Here is an 18,074-nt window from a genome sequence, read left to right on the forward strand (position 1 = left end):
TTACAAAATAAAACTAACCAAAAGAAAACAAAAACAACCAAACAAAAAAACCCACCATCTGATGGTATAATTTTAGTGGCACAAAATTAATAGCACAAAATTTTAGTGGCACAACATTAATAGCACAAAATGCTATTAACAAACTACTACTTCTTATTAATGCTCACTAATTGTGTTCTTTGAGGTCTGGAAATCTGATTTGCACAGTGCTAAACATTCCTAGTAGCAACAGAAGCAATGGAAATTGCGTGTTAAATGTTCAATATAATGTTTTATATAACGATAGTTACTCAAAAAAATCCAATGGGAGGCATTTAAATTGGATCAGCAAATTAAAAGGCACTTTTGATCATAACTTCTGCAGGTGTCAGCTCCCAATTTGTGAAATGCTTCTACTACCCCCTTACCTCCTAGTTGCTGTGAAACTGCTTTAGTGTTTGTGGAAAGTATCTTATAAAATCCCACGAGGCATGAGGAAATGAATAATTTCATCATCAAAGTTTGAGTAGTGTTTAGTAAGTAGATTATGGAACTGTTTAGTAATAAAACAAAACAAAACAAAAAAAAACCCTGAAAATACTTAATGGCTGCTTGCTTAATGAGAACAATCCATCTGTAAATGGAATTAGTCAGTGATTCAGTGAGAAAATGTGATCATAGTGATATTACAGTACATAAACATAGGTTTTATGCTAGGACTTGCTAGCTTTTGTGTGATTGACTTTGGCATTTTAGTATTCTTCTAGCATTGTTTTTAGGTGCTGATTTAATAACTGTCAAAGCAGGACTTTGATTTTGTATGAAGGCTTGTTGCATAGTTATGGAGATGCATGTTTGCAAATCTGATTATCCACTTGAGTAGACTTATGCATAAAATGGATTTGAAAAATGTCCATTAGCAATTTGTTTAAAAAAAACGACCCTAATTTCATTTCTTAAGAATATTTTTGGGGAAGAATATTATTTGCAGTTTAAGAAATTCATGATTGCATGTCTTTAACACACTGAACTTGTGTTTTTATTCAGATTTTTTTACTGTTATTATTATTTTTTATCTTACTGTTACCAGAGCCTTAAACATGTTCCAAAGAATTAAACTTCTGGGGGGAAGCCTTCCTAATTTCTGCCTTGGAGAACATAATGGACAGATGATGACACCCTGTAAGTATGTTTTGAGCTGTTTTGGTGGCCCAAAGCAGATCTGTCCAGCTGACAATGTCCTCTGCATACAGATTCCTCTATTGGTAAAGAACTAATTTAAGCAGCTTCTTGTTATCTTCTTAACCACCTTTATGGAGGCCATACATATGTACTATTATCATAGAAGGGAATGAGGCAAAATTATTGCAGCTCTCTTGGGATCCACATCTGCTAGAATGCCCTGATGTCCCCTCCATGAAAACAGCTGTTCAAGTCAGGCACTTCTGTGTATTTATCACCCTCCCAGACTGTGGGCTGCGAATCTTCTTTTGCTGCTTTTACAAGAGAAGTAGAAAAATCATGGTAGGAAAAATCATAAATGGAAAAACAATGTTGAAATAAATTTTAGATGAGAATTATGAATGAGATAGAGACATTATTTTCTAAGGGTTTTGATTTCTTCCATCAGAAGAACTCAGTTTTAATTTTCTACTTTTTGCTTGTGTATTTTTTTTCTTAAGACCATAAAATGAGTATGTAAGAGAGTTTCCCTTTTTTCTTATTTTGCATTTTAACTTTTTGAACTTTCCCGCTTTTCTTTGGCTTAGAAGGTTTTGAAAAATAAGGATGAAAATGAAAAAGGAAATTAATTAAGGTGAAGATCAGTGAATGATCTTGAGCAGATATTGTGTTTGGTAGCTGAAGAATAAGAAAGCAGGGTCAAATAATTTGATATATTCTTTTTAAAGAATATTTCTAGACCTTAAAAAAATGTAAGTATTTACGCTAAAACAAAGGAAATAGTGAAAAAGGGAATAAAAAATAATGAGATATACTTGAAAACTTTTTCCTGTGTATTTTAATGAGATCTGGTTGAGTTTTTTTGAACAAGTCAAAAAATACTAAACCATACAGGATAAAAAAATGTGCATTCCTTTCAAGTATTCTAGAACCAAAATGTACAACCTCTGCATTACTATAGACCTATTAATATTTCTGTAAACCCAAATATTTTTAAACAGAAACTAAGTAATGTAAATTAAAATCTTTTGGCAAGTATACTTAAAATCTAGTAATTTTTCCTTTGCAGGCATATTTTAAGGAAAGTGTGGTCATGACTACAGTCATCCTTCTTAGGCTGCTAGAATTAAACCTGTCCATAAAATAGATGGGAGAGCACACTGAACCTTTTCAAAGGATGGCAAAGTTCCCATGCTAAATTAATACCAAAGTCAAACTGCCTGCCTTTAAGGACTCTGCATTCTGTGACTCCTGTACTCTACCTATTAAATATATATGATGTCTTTAAATGCCCCATTATAGTTATAAACACCGCTGAAATTTATTGTCTTCAATATTTATCTACACCCATATCTTTGTACTGTTACATCCTTCTTTTGTATGAAAGTTTTATATTGTAGTTGTGAGAGAATGCCAACTACCATCACATTTCTATCAGTCCCTTCAAGATACAACATATTATTTCTTACTATCTCTGTCACATGAAGCAGTTTCTCATAATTGCAGTCTAAATGTTTAATGTGACAGAAGTAGGGATGAATGGGAAAAGATCCAAGTATGGAGCGTAAATTAACTTGAAGAAAGACAACAGTGATTCTTGCTATGGTCTTCATATTGTGTAAATAATGTTGATCTTAGAGTTGAAATTCTAGGATATAAAGAATTAAGTTTGTCCTCAGTTTCCTTCCTTTCTGTGGGATTTTATTTTTTATTTTATTTTTTGTAACTTTGTTTTTTAAGAGTAAGAATGGTATTTACGTAGAATTCAGAAAAGAGGACAACTCAGTGGTTCAACTCTACAGATCTGTTTATTTAAGTTTTTTGTAAAACTATATTAAGAAAATATTTTCTTGCAAGTCATTAATCATTTCAAAGATGCTTATTTATGCTTTCTTACAATTATCTTCTTTCTAAAGTCAGTAATTTTCTCCATACAAAGGTATGGTTTTAAGCAATTTAGAACAGTTGCTTTTGTTATGTTTGCAATGCAATGTCATAAACCTATGATTTATTATGAATAATGCATTCATAATAAAAATGGCTTTGGTACAGTGAGGGTACAACAGTTACTTCATAATCAAATGTTTCATTTTTCTCAATTTAAAAATACAGTTTTTAGAGACTCCATTTAAGAAGATGGATACTGCAGTGCAGTTCAGTTACGGATTTTGCCTTTATTACTGAGTGAAAACCACATTCCTTATGTGTGTCAGACAGCCTCCTTATAAATTCTCATGCTGGTAACTAAGATACGGTGCTATAATGTGTACATTTCTCTGAAACCATTCATTATTATTGCTGTATAGGTGTCCATGCAAACATGCAAATGAGAACAATTTGGAAGACTTCTTTGTTAATTTAGTTTCTCATCCGTTACTTTGTATTTCTTTTGTCATTATTCTGTCAGTATCTTGGGACTAAGTTATTCCTCTGATTTTGGTGAAAACCTTCAAACCTTCTACTGTTGCCAGGTTAGCTCAGAAATACTGCATGGCCATAATTTTCTTGCTCTTTGCAATGGACTGAAGTGCTATTTTTGGAATGGATAAAAACACTTCATATACAATTGTGTCTTTGTTTTGTTTAGAACAGAAGAAGGAGTTCAAATAAGACAGGGTTAGCTGCCTGTCTAAAGTATTTATGCTTGCATTGGTTGAATGCTGTTATTTTATGTTTTCTCAACTTGTTCTATTTCTCCTTTTCCTTTGCTTATGAGTTAAGGTTTCTTGCCATGAAATTATGTCTTTCTTAAGAAAAATACTTCAGGTCATTCTAAAAATACTTCAGGTCATTCTAAGCTACTTCACAGTGGAATTATACTAACACTTTTCTTAAGAGATATTGTATTACATGAACTGTGTAACTAGATTTTTAGATTTCTGTTATTAAAAAACAACAAAAGGTAAAACTTGCATATATATGAAAATGATTTCTAATATTTTTGAAAATATAGAGTAGTTTTCTGGATGTGCTTGAAATACGATAAAATCACTTCAGATTTCATAAAACTATATTTTAAAATTACTTTCTCCTCTATTATAATAATAGTGTTGGAGAACTTGTACTGGTAAAGCTGGGATATGTAATGATGACCCAGACCAAAACTAGTTATATGGGCATGTGCAGTGAAGAAACTTCTGCTGGCAGCAATTGAATACATGAATAGCAATGAATACTTTGAAATGTTCACTTTTTTTTTTTTGAAACTTGTGTTTGATAGCTATGGTTTCTAACCATGTAGCATCTTGAACAGAAATTACATCAGTTAAATCAGTGGGTATCTCCTGAAATGCTGCAGTTTTTACTGTTTCCTCTGTGTGACTCAATACAGCAATGTGCTTTACACCTTTGAATTACTTTAGATATCAAATAGAAGTTGAAGGTTCTCAACAATCTCCTAGCTGTTGAATGCGTGGCTTTGTTGCCATTAACCTGGTACACTGAAGGTGGAGTCTATATCTAACATCTGATCAACAACAAATCTGCTTCACCTTTGCTGTGATAAGGCTATGTTTTGACTTTGTGTGAGCTCTGTGGTGAGTTGTGAATGATAGAGAAAATGAAAAATCCTCTTTCCAGAGAAAGGGCAATCAATACCTCAGATATTTGCTCAAACTGTTAGTTTTACTTCAATTTGAAGTAAAAATAAACAAACAAAAAAACAGCTGAGAAACTGTAACTGCTAAAAAGTGCTTGGGGATATGCACACTCATGGTATAGAAATATGAATCTCCTTTCCTATGCTACAACACCAATTAAAAAAAAAAAAACACATAATTTTTGAATCTTTACCTACATTCACTCAAGTTTCTCCAGGTTTCACAGTCATGCCAGATTAAATTTATGTACAAGCATGTTCTTGTACTAACCAGATACAGTATGTCTCTACCAGACACAATTTGAAATTCACTGTAGTAATAAATTGGCTTGATGAGTGTTTGTGAGCAATCTCTTTTTGAGTCACACAAGCCTGTCGGAACTATTATGACAAATACCTTAAAAAGAGGCTTGTTTCAGTGAGTTCATTGCCCAAGGCATTTAGTCAGTCTCCAATTTTTCCCCCATACAGTTATTTCAAGAGCACAAGCAGCTAATAAAGCCTGTGGGAGATCCCCCCCTATGCTGAAAGGAAATATATCCAAGCAAGGAATGATGCCTTCACTGAACTGTTCCACATAAGCAGATTGTAGCCAGACTGCACCTTGTCTGCTGTGCAAATGGGTCCACATGAGGGTGGTTTAACTGCATGGGAAAAGTCCCTTACTTGAAGTGCTTTGGCGATATTAGGGGATAATCAGATCACCAGGAGGTTGTTCAGTTATGCTTGGAGATGATTCAGGACCCTGTTAGTGCATTTTCCAGGGACTGTGTTGGAGCAGAGTTGTGTAAATGGAAAGTAATAATGGCCAGCCTGTACCAGGAGTTTGCACTTTAGCAACAATTGGTTATTACAAGGTTAGAAAAAAAAAGTCACTGAAAAACAGTGTACTGAAAGTCCTACTGGCTCCCAAAATGCCTTAGAAAAAGCAAACCTTTTTCTTCCTATTTCAGAGTTACTCAGAACATTTAGATAATTTCTTCAGGGAATTATCAAAAGCTGAAATTAAAAATTTATAAATCCATTAGTTTCAGTTGGAAGTGAAGTCTACCAGGTCTCTTCCAGTAGAAATAACATCAGGTGCTTCACAGAGAGGGTGGTTCAGTTGTAGTTGGCCAGCTGTGACAGAGCTTGCATGCTAAAGCAGTACATGCCATCACATATTGGACTTCAAGGCCCCTTTTCAGATCAAATGCAAGAAATTTGGCATTTTCTAAACTGGCACTGCTTTCTCCTTACTGCTTATTTAGCAGTTCATGATAGCTAAAGGAACATCAAAGCTGGGTATATAAAAAGATGGTATGAGGCTGGAATGGCATCGTCCTCACAAAGTCTCTTTGGTCTTGATATTTTCATTATAGTGGATAGTGTTGCCAATTATCATTTTTTTGAAAACAAAAATCAACTCTTGTATTGAATTGAATTTCAATCTGAAATTAAAAACAAAAACAAAAAACAACAACAAAAACAACAAAAAACTAAATTTCTAAATTTGCAATTGCAGCAAAAAACTTGAAAATTTTAACTTTAAGAAAAGATATAAAATCTCATATATATATTCACTGATTGATAATTGCTGGAGGTGGCAAAACTTTAAATCAAAAATATAAATACAAAGTTGTCAGTTCTCAGTGGTGTACATTAGTTGATATCCATGGCCCAGCACATTTCTAGCTGACAGATTATACCTTCATCCTTTGAAATCCCGTCTTTGCAGATGGGATACCCAGGTCCTCTTTTCATTTCTAGGAGCTCTGGCACAAAGTGGTCAGAGAAAGAACATGACGGGAGATGAAGACTTGAGGCCAAAGTGTTAAAAGGTGTTTAGGTGATTTAGTACACTGTTCACACAGTTTCATTAGCAAAAAGAATTCATTAGCAAATTCTGTTAGCATCTTTTGAAGTCATTAGCCAGGGACATCAAGTGATTTGACCTATGGTGACAGCAGGAGTTCAATAGTTGATCTGAATCTTCTTTACTGTCATCTAGCAATTATCTTGGATGAAACAGTATTTATAGCTCAAGCAGATTATAGGGTAATATATAAATAGCAAAATTTGTTTTAAAATGTAATTCCAAAGTCACTACTTAAAATGATTTTTCAGTCAATTTAGATTTATATGCTCAATATTTCATCTTGCATTATCTGTATGCGCAAAGACAGTTTGTTATTTTTGCCATTAGAACGTTAAACAGGGCATTTCCCATCAATGTTATTTATACTTATGCTATTTTGAGGCACTGTCCTCCTCCAGCACGGTTTTATTTTGGCAATAAATTACTCAAAACAAAACAAAAAACCAAGATTATTTTATCCCAATATGTTTTTATATGACTGTAAGCTCAATCTCAAATCCACATGTCAAGGTAACTTCTTCAAATGTAATACTTTGCTAGCAGCCTGTCAATTAAATTGCAGTTCTCATAATTTAATATCATGTAATATTCTACTTTAAGACTGACTGTGAGGTTGTTTTATTTAGTTTATGTTAAAGCTGTGTAAATACTGCTCTTGAGATAATGCTTTAAGAAAACCATGGCTGATGGGGAATGACATTGATTCCCCATTGATCCCCAGGCGACCTTCAATTTTTCCTTTTTATTATAGTTGGGAAAGACAAACAAAATACCACCCTAAGTTGTATCTAATATCTTTGTGTTATATGAATGCTCCTTTTTTATTAAACCAGTGCAAATCCTCCATTTAAGTGAATACTTCAGGTCAAATAAACTTTTATAAACTAGCTTTCAGTTTTTAGAAAATTAATATTTTTATCATATCAATGTTTCCACTCCAAACGACTGCATTTTGACAATAACCTCCAAGGAGTAAGAAGTGATGAAATCATCTACCAAATAGCTATTCTGTGTTCGATAACCATTAATTCAGTACATAATTTCAAATGTTCATTAGTCTCATGAAGCAGAGACCTTATCTCAGCAGGTTTTATAATTGAAACTGTCTGTTGGGAGTGAAGGAAAGGGAGACTGCAGAATGTTATTTTAGATGGAGAATCTTGGAGAACGTCTTAAAGGACTAAGGATATACTGAGAAGTTCTGCAGTCCTTTTAATTTTCTACATATCACAGCTGAACTCAAGGGAACCTCTGTGTGCAAATCACTTTGCACAAAGGGAAGAAGAAATGTATTTTTCTCTTCTTACTACTTTTTGATTCATTAATTTTGAGTTGTACTTTTTAGTCCTTCTTGGTATACAAAACTGAAGGTTTAACTATCTAGACTATAAAGTGCTTAATGTTTGAAATACAGATGCTGCCTACCTAGCTGCTTCTAGAAGACTTTTGTTTCAGAAAAAATAATATCAGTGAAATGTGTCACTGAAATCTAATTGAGTCAAGAAGATTTTTAGTTGTGATTCCAAATAAATATTGCTTGGTTTTGGCTAGTAAATTATGCTAATAATAAGCAGGAGGGAAGGAGAACAGAATCCTTTGGTAAAGGTACCATATATCCCCTTTTCCACAAATGACTTGGGTGTAAATCTGAATACTTCAGTAAATTGTATCATGGAAGATAGAGTGAACAAATTACCACCTTTGGGAATATCTACATTTAGAAGTATCCTATGAGCTCTCTCTCAAAAAAAAAAAAAAAATCCCAGCACTGTTGCCTTCCATATGGATCAGAATAAACAAATCAAAAAAAAAAAAAAAGTGTATCTTGTATTTTGCTACTAACAGGTATGAAAAAAAAATATCCCTGAAGCCTTGCCATTCTTCACAAATTCTGATCATATAGAAAGGAATTTTAGGGTCAAATGACAGTTCTTGATAACACTAGTATAGTCTATTGTGCTCCAAAATGTCAACTTAACTTGAGTCAATTTTACAGGTGTCTTGCTTTAGTTTTAAAGATAGAGGTTTGAATTCTTTATTGGGCTGCACACACTGTTCTGTAAAGTTAGAAATATAAGGATACTATGTAAGCTGGCTCATGTGCATAACATTAAGTTTCAGCGTCATGGAGACTCCGAGCTAAATGTTTTATCACAAATAAGGGAGCAAGAAATAAATACGAACACTATCGTGAATTTATTAAAGCAGTTCTTGCTGCAAGCCAAGCCTGCTTGTTGCAGTTATGCAAGTCTGTTCATTTGTTATAATTAATCAAATGCAGGATGAAAATGTATTTATCAGACTAGACTGAATTAAAAAAAAAAAATCTGGATGTAGATGTTTTCCCTCATATCCAAACAAACATACAAATACATCCAAACATTGACTGTTACAGTAGTATTTCTAGGCTCTATGCTGGTCCCAGGTGTGATGTTCTTCTTTCAGATAGTCTCGCAGTGACAGCAAACCTTTCACTGAAGCACATCTTTTACTGAAGGCTTCCTCGTAAAAGGCTGAAAGAGATAACACGGGAAGAAGATGGGCTGTCAGGAAAATTGATGGTGGGAAGGAATCTGCTTTTCTATTTCACCAAGCTCAGAGAAAATGAAGTACCTGGTCAGTTACTTAAACACTTTCCACTGTTCTAGTGCTCAAAAGTGGTCCGTGCAAAGTAAATCAACTTAATTACTCAACTACACTCAACTACAGACTTTCCACTCTGCTCACTCAGAAATCAATATACAGTAGTGCTGTAGGTGTAATGTTGTGAGAAGGCATTTTAAAGTTCATTCGTACAATTGCAAGAAATGGGTTTTCTTCTTCCCTTTCACAGGCACAGTGAAACCAGTTATTCAAGATTTTGGCTCAATGAAAATGGCATATATGTAGTTGATGGTAAAGCATCTTCAAGGGCAGCAGTACAAGTGATACTGTGGTATGGCACAAGAAAACTGATTGCTTCCTTTTTTGGAGGGGAACACGAGAGAAAGAAAACTGGATTCCTTTGTTGTTGTATTTTGTTGTAAAAGTCTGCATTTTGTGCCTTTTTTTTTTTTTGCTTACGAATATTTTTAATTGCATATTTAGATTTAGTGTCACTTTTATGTGACTGATGCTGCCCCCTTGTCACTCTGTTGAATAGAACTTGAACCCCAGCTGCTCCCATGCTGTTGTTAATATTAATGGCCACATCCCTGCTGTGTGAGCAAAATCAGAATAGCCAAAGTTAATAGGCAGAAAGTGTACAAACTGGTCTGAAATAACATCAGCTGCTACCAAAGAAAAGGCTCCAAATAAAGCTGCCTGTGCTCCATTTGTATGTGTGTGCGCATGAGCACTCCCTGTTTGTTAAAAGCTGCTATTGTAAGAAAGAAATGAAAATTGAGTTACCCAAAGGAAATAATACTGAGACAAAATTTGCTTATTTCAGTCATGGGTTTGAAGCTCAGTTCATGAGTTCTGCTTGTTTCAAATTAAGTTCTTACTGGTCTATGTAGTCTTATACTTCAGAGTTGTCTATAACTGTTGCCCATGAAACCTTGAAGCCAGTGACTACTTTCAGATAATAAGATCAGTGAGGCTGATGGAGAACATGAATCTGTAAATCCTTGCTCTGTGACTACTGTACTGCTTTGCAATGGTGCGTGTTTTTCAATGTCTTTAATTGACTTCATTATTTCTCATGGGCTATACTTTCTATCTCACAGACTCTTGCTAAATTTTCCTCCTTCTGATTTGTTGATTGACATTTTTGAAAATACCTATCAATAATCAGAACGTGTTTTTTGCTGATCGTTTCCCTTGGCACAGACTGTACAGAAAGCTGAATCTGCTGTGACTAAGGGATCCGATTCTCACCTTTTCCCCCCGCCCAGAGGCTCTGCATAGTGCCCACAGACCTCAGTAGGAGGAGTGTGCATCATGAGGAGCAGAGAGCAAGCCCTGAGGAATTTTAGATTCTTCCAGTGGATCTCAGCTTCAGCACTCAGCAAGCTTGAACTGAATAAAATTTTTGTTGGTGAGGTTCTATGCCACAATTCACATAGGAGCCTGGACTGCAGCTGGCAGCCTGTCATAATTGGAATAACATGTCTTCTTCATAACATTAGAAGGGGCTCCCTAACAACTTACTATATATATATTTCCCAACAAGGATAGCCAAACTGCTAAATTTGGATCTTTTTCAAGAATGCTGAAATTTGTAGTTGTCTTGAGTGTGTAAGAGCAGTTTATGTGTGCTGTCTTTAATCATGGGTGAGTAGTTTCTCCAGTGAATGGAGGTTTCTCCAAAGGGCAGAAGAATAACTTCTCCTTTCTTTGACTAAAAGAAAGGGCAAGCATTAAAAAGAGCCTTTTAAAATACAACATATTTTTATATTTGACTGGATGTATAAGCTATTAAAATCTCATCAATATGTTATCAATTCCTCACCTCAATACACAACTTTCTTATCATTATATTTCTTTTGTTATGAAAACCGGATACAATTTCTCTTGCACTTTGTATTTCTTCTTTATTTACGACTCACCTCAAGTCAATATCCACCTAGGTATATTTTATAAACCTAGGGAGAAGCTTAGCTCTGTGGAGTTACTTAGAGAATAAAACTTTCCATTGGCTCAATGTAATCATATATCCTATGGGCATGGTATGACCTTAAGAAAGAAAATATTGCTTTCCTACAATATGCTAAATTAAATCCTTCTATTCCCAGTGGAATGACATCAGCACAAAATGTTCTGTTATTACTGGATTTTATTTAGTTAAAGATTTGAATGATGAACATGAAATTGTTCTACTTTTTCATACAATGTGTAATACTTGATAAGATAAAATATCTTCTGTTAGAAGAAATTTATATCGAAACAGAACCAGAACAGAAAAGATAGCAGGATTTCCTGCAAAACAATGTAATCACTTTTGATTGCTTTTCTTTTTGCATGGGGAGGTGAGGAGAGGGGAGGAGGACAAACAGAAACAAATAGTTCTTCCCCAGCTGCTCCAAGCGTATCTAAAGATTAGGTCATTTTGTCCAGTTGGAAAAAGGTGAGTAAATCACAGTTACACAATATGCTTACCATTTTTTCCCATTAAAATGCAGGGTGGTTTCTCTAGATGTTAACTTTGAGATTTCTACATGTTTTTTTATTTGTGGTAAACCAATTTCTGAATATACAGTGTTAGAATCTCAGTATTTTCATTTTTAAGTGTAAAAATAATTTGGTCTTCTCCTGTTTGATGCTACAGAAGACTGAATATATCAGTGTTTTGCTAATCCCAGCTTTGAAAGTTCTTATTTCTAGCTGCAGCCTGTTAACTTGTGTAATACTCTGCAAGTATTGTGCAAGAGAAAACCCAGTGAGCCAGAACTCTTTAGTAGCTGTTGGCTGCTTTCTCTATTTAGATATGCTCGGGATGTGGTTCACTTTATCTAAGCACAGTACTTTAATTGTAGACAAAGTAAAGAATGGTGATTTTTGTGGGAAAGAACATTTTAACCCAAGTTCTTAAATGCAGTTGTCTTTTTCAGCGTTGTGAAGAACACTTCCTAGTTAATGTTACTGTAAAAAAATCTTTTTTGTCTTTGTGTGCAAAGCTCCATTTCAGTCAAGTTTGTTTTATACTTTAGTACCCCGGAAAAGGAATGCTACTGTCTGAAATGTAGCATGTTAAGTGTAGCTTAACTGATGATTTGATCCAAGTAAGAAACGTTCTCTCTGCCACTGGAAAGTGCAGTGACTTCTGAAGTTACTCACAGCACTAGACATCATAATTGTGTTCTGCATTTTCATAGATTATTGAAAACAAGTGATCAGTCAACAGAAGATGCCATATATCTCACAGGCCTGTTCTGTCTTTGCTCTATGGCTTTGCACCTAATTCAAAGGGCACTGACACATCCCTTGTTCTGTCCAGGATGAAATGGTCTGTTCTCTGTAGCAACATGACTTTTACAAGAAGAGGATTAGTATTCCTTTAGTGCTATGTTTTCGGGGAAGTGTTCTGTGAAGAGCATGAATATATCCAAGTCGTACAGTGTCTTTAATACAACTAATAACTTCTTCAATCTTCCCACTTGTGGGGAAATGAGCAGAAATGCTCTGATGTGCTCTTTTGCTGCTAGACTTCAGCCACTGGAAGGGATTTTTACATTACTCTGTGGTTGATTTGTATGTGGACGTTTTTATAACATAGCAGTGATTTTAGCAGGGTGAGCCTTTGCGTAGAAGCAAGGACAGGAATGAGTTTATTGTATGTAAGCACAACCTGGTGACTGAAGCGAGAGCTGTGCCTACTGAAGGCAACAGCATTTAGACAATGGCTGAGCTGAAAGACCAGAAAGAGTGGTTCTTCCTTCTGTTGCCTTGTATGGCAGAATGAGGAACATCTTTTAACTGGGTAGAACATTTCACAGTGAAATTTCATGGCAAATTCAGCGGTGCAGATCAGGTTACACAAATAGAATAGTGTGGTAGTAATCTGTGGAAATTCAGACTAAGATTGGAAAAACATTTTATGCCTAACTCTCCTGCTAATTTTACCTACGCAAGAAGCCAGAGGAATGAAGTAAGTTTCTTGTTCAGTGCAAAAGAAGACAGAAATAGTTTCAAATCAAATGACATTAATGATCTAAAAATACTAATCAGATGGAAATATCCATAAAGATTCTTTTTGTGGATGTTCACAATTATCCAACCCTGCACAAAACAAGAGCATCTCATTATGTATTATTTTAGCAAGCTATGTTTATAGAACAATTTAGCACAATGGTAATTGTCTATTTTAAGATTAACTCATTGCCATATGTGGTTTCACAAATAAAGATTAAATGCAACATATAGAAGGCAACTAGCTGTCTCTGAAATGTTGTTAGTGATGTCCTCATCTATAGATAATGAAATAATAGGTTAGGTACAGTTTGTTCTGAGCACCTGCAATAATTATTTCCATCTGGTCTTCACGTTTTTATTGAGAGGTTGAAGTAGCAATGAATGTCATCTGAACAAGCCTAAAAGCATTTTTAACAAGGTAGTTAGGCATTTTTTTTCCTGATTTAACTATCCTTCAGCTGAACGGATTCTTGTTTCTTTCTTCACTGGTAAGAAAAAAAAGAAAAAAAAAAACACGCACATTTTCTTCATTAAACTTCAAATAGGAAGCAGAAGATGTGTAGACTACAATCTCCACTATATTAGCACATAACCCTTTGTGCCAGTTTTTGTTGTGTCTTGAGCACTAATGATTTGCTCTAACCTATTTTTAGCAATGTATTTTAAGCATCTAAAATATTTTGAGAGAGGTGACAGAAGCAAAACTGTCCATGTTTTTACTGGTAGCTAACACAGCTTAATACCTTCTTTTAGCTCAGTTTTCCATTTCTAGCTCTCAAGGCTTGCCTCTTCTGATTAGTAATGTTATGCACTGTCTTTACTCCTCTCCAAAGCAAGGCTATGAGGCCTGGTCCTTTCCTTTTGCATTCCAGGCAACAAACTCCTGCCTGCAATTTGCGTGGCAGCAGAATGGCATGACTTCTGCTCAGGGATGAGTTTGTTGTGGTCCCTGAAGCTGCTTTTGGATAGGATCTCGAAAGCTGAGATCATCTGTGCACTACCTGGAGATGGGAGATATAATGGGGCTTTTAGTAACAAGTGCTTGTGCCATTCTCTGTGGTAGGACTTCTTCCTGTTCTGTTCTCTGAAATTGACAGAAGATGCTGTTCCTGACAGAGCTGTGTTGAGAGAGATGTACTTTGTGCTGTGTTTTATGAAGAAATGTCTGTGTAAAAATAGCTCTATCTCTCTGAAGTGACATGGCTTATCCCACCTGTTGGACCCAGCCAGGGCCATTTTGGCCTGCTGGGGACACGGACACGATGATATATTTGTGCTCTAGCAGAGACATGGATGGCGAGCGCAGCGGATCACGGGGTAGGGTCAGCCCCAGGGGGAGCACTTGCTAAGAAAAAGTAATGTGTAATTCACATGAGAACCTAGGTTTACAAAATGTATTGATATGCCTTAATTATATATTTTTTTATTATCAGTTTTTATATATTCTGATTTATTTTTTATTTGTCTGGAGCACTGGTCTGCCCTGGGAGTTATGAAATAGGTGTGTTTCTACTGTTTATAGTAGAACAGTTCTAGAGAAGTTTCAGATCTGTAAACTGAAAGTGTAAATCCCTACAAAAATGTCTTTGTGGTCACTTGATTTCTGCTCTGGATCTGTGATGGGAGCCGTTTCTAAAGCAGCAGTTTGTGGCAGGAGCTCCAGCATGCAGTGTGTGCTGGGCACCATGGCTCAGGCACGGGGCTGCAGGGCTGCTCTGTGAGGAGCTGGACGTGGATGGCTCTGGCCTGCTTCTGGCCGGCTCCGGCCAGCTCCATTGCAGGACACAGCTGAGCCCCTCATCCCAGCTGGTGGTGCCTCACAGAAAGCATGTTTAAGAAAGGGTAAAATGCCACATGGCACTGAGGTGTGAGGGGAAAAAAAAAAATAAGGGGGAGTATGAGCAGAAATTCCCCTGCGGCCTGTGGAGGGGGAGCATGGGGAAGCAGGTGTTTGCCTGCAGACCCTGGAGAGGGCTGTGTTGGAGCAGGCAGCCATTTTGTGAAGGAAACTGAGGCCCGTGGAGGGCCCACACCATAGCAGGCTCTCCTGGCAGGATCTGTGGCCTGGGTAGGATGTTCACTGAAGCAGTTTTGTCCTGAAGGATTGCCGCCTGGCAGAAGACCCACGTTGGAGCAGGGGACTATTATGGCCTGGCCACAGCTGTCCCCCTTGTGCTCCCGGGGAGGGGGCAGAGGAGTTGGGAATGGAGTGAATTTCAGCCTGGAAAGAGGGCACGGGGACGTGGGGGAGACGGGGTCTTGTGTTAATTTTGTCTTTGTTTTTCATCATCTGGCTGTATTTTTAATTGGCAATAAATTAATTTAATTTCCTCCAGGTCAATCTGTTTTTCCCAGTAACAGATAAGTGATCTCACTCTCCTCATCTTGACCCCTGAGCTTTTTCATCTTGTTCACTCCCCCTGTCCTGTTGAGGAGGAGGAGTGAGAGAGCAGCCTGATGGCTGTCTGGCAGCTGGCCGAGGTCAACCTGCCACATACATTCAGACTGAAATTTTGGTTTATGTAAGGCTGGGCATTCTTTGCTTTAACCTGAGGTTGTTTTAGCATTTTTTTGACTTTTAATATTTAACAATACTTCAGTTAAAGTCATCTCCACCAAAATGCTTAAACTTTACAGTTCTACTTGCGAATTGTACTCAGTCCAGGGTATCTGAATGGTAAATAAGGAAGGACAGTCCAGTGGTTCTAGGAATAGGCAGACATTTACAAGAAATAAAACATGGGCAAGTATAATACTGTAAATTACTTAAGAAGAGCTTAAAAATAGCAGGGACAGGAAATAATAGTTAAGAATCAAGCTTCTGGTGAAAGAAAAAAAACATACAGTTGGAAAGTGAGAAACTTAAACTATGAGGAGCTAATGCGAAAAGTATTCAAATATCCCTGAATGTTGTAATTGCTGATTTTTGCTTTCATAGTTGATGTCTGAGTTTCCAGAACTTCACTGACAGAATAGATGCTGCAGACTACTAGAAAGAGCTTGTACCCTAGTTCTTCAATTTTGTACTTTTTTGGACATGACAAACTATACCCATACAAGTGAGTGAGATAAAGATGTTCCAGCACATCCCCTATAGAGAAACTAGAGAAATAACACCAATGTGTCATTCCAACTAACTTTCATAAATTATTACTTAGGGGTTGAGAAGAAAGAAGTTCATTGGAAAAATAATAGTATAAAGGAAAAACATTGACAAATCATTAGGTCATGTCATCCTGTGAGGGAAAACTGGCAGCTGATTTGTCGTCGTATGTTCAGCATTTGACGGATAATCGTTCTGTAATTCTGTGGTTCTTAAGACAACCAGGAGTGTCATCGTATCTTGATTCCTTTTCACTTTTATTTGTATAGATCTCTGCTAAGGAAACTGCTTTCAGTCATACTCATGCAGGAAGCACTTAAGTCTATACAGAGATGGATTTAAACCTCCATTGGAGTGTTTTGAACTCAGAAAACAGTCTCAAAACACTCTTAAAATGTGGTGTGAGGATATCTGGCAGCAGTGTGGTTTTTGATCCAAATCTTGGATCAAAGTCTAAACTTGAATTTTGTGGAATGTTTAAAATTTTAGTCTGTCTCCATCAGAACTTTATTTTTTTTTCTCCTGTTCAATCCAGATGGCCTTAAAATAATTTTGTGTTTTATTATCTAAACATAATAATTGCTTGGCATATAATTTATAAGTATTGTCTTATATGTATAGTTTTGTGTCTACATCAGACAGAAAGGCATCTAAAATAAGCATAAATCATCATTGCTTGCTGAATGTGTGACGGAGGTGGAGGGAGGAAGAACTTAGATCTGACTCCTAACCCTAGGCCTGTTCATTGGTAAGTCCAAATCTGCTCCATTTCACATGGTTTATTTTGCTTGCAGAAGTGTGCCATTATTGTTTAAAATAATTTCTCAATATATTGAGAAATTAATGATATAATAATTGAGAAATTAAGATATTGAGAGGTTGTACAGATGTGCAGGAGAGCAAGATTTGAATGTAAAATAATTTTTGCTAATTGGATTAGTAATTTTAAAAATAATATTAATGGCAGTAACAGTATGTGCAAGATACTGTGAATGGGAAAACTACAGCACCAATAACGATGGGGAAAATAAATGGATTAACAACGGTTCTTCAGGAAAGGATTTGGGTGTTACAGTGATTTGTAAATTGAATGTGACTCTATAGCTCTAAGTGATTGCAAGAAGGGCAGGAGCCATGCTGGGTTGTATTTTAAAATTACTATAGCTTAGATGATGCGTAAAATAATGTCCTGCTTTGCACAGCATTAATAAGGCCACAATTATGTCTAGCATATGTCTTGTGTATTTCAAGCAAAATATGAACCATCTGAAGAGAGCAAAAGAACAAAAACCAAAAGGTTAGAAATCTAGGCAATAAGACATCTCAAAGTTTAGTGACTTGGGATTGTTTAGCAGAAGTGTGTAATTTGTTCTCCACGTGTACAATTAGCAGAACATACACAAGCTTCAATTGCAGCAACATAGATGCTGATAAATGTTAACAACTATTTAATAGTAAGGCAGCAAAGCAAATTTTTGATTCTTTGTTCTCAGATATTTTAAAGTCAATGTTGATAAATACCAGTTAGGAAGGGCTTGGATATGACTTGTTTGCCTTGAAATGGGAATGAAGACATAAATGACTTCTCAAGACCCATTTCAGCCATATTTTCTATGACTAGAATTCTGTGGGACCTCCACTGAAATTTAGCAGTTAAGTCAGTAACTCTTGAAAAGAAAAAGATCCATCATGTTCTGTTATTTTCACCACCTTTGCCACCTTAAGTATGAAACTCTGCAGTC

The 18,074-nt window shown here is 36.0% G+C and overlaps 1 protein-coding gene across 1 annotated transcript in view; it reads left to right on the forward strand.

Annotated features, from left to right (window-relative positions):
- Positions 1 to 16,988: 16,988 nt before the first annotated feature.
- SPON1 (spondin 1) overlaps positions 16,989 to 18,074 on the forward strand; it is a 350,491-nt gene continuing 349,405 nt past the window's right edge. The window contains exon 1 of the mRNA XM_040559905.1: positions 16,989 to 17,080. The gene's annotated coding sequence lies outside the window, so the exon portion shown is untranslated. The remainder of the gene's footprint in view (positions 17,081 to 18,074) is intronic.

The sequence above is a fragment of the Cygnus olor genome, chromosome 5, assembly GCF_009769625.2.
Source record: "Cygnus olor isolate bCygOlo1 chromosome 5, bCygOlo1.pri.v2, whole genome shotgun sequence".
Lineage (NCBI taxonomy): Eukaryota > Metazoa > Chordata > Aves > Anseriformes > Anatidae > Cygnus > Cygnus olor.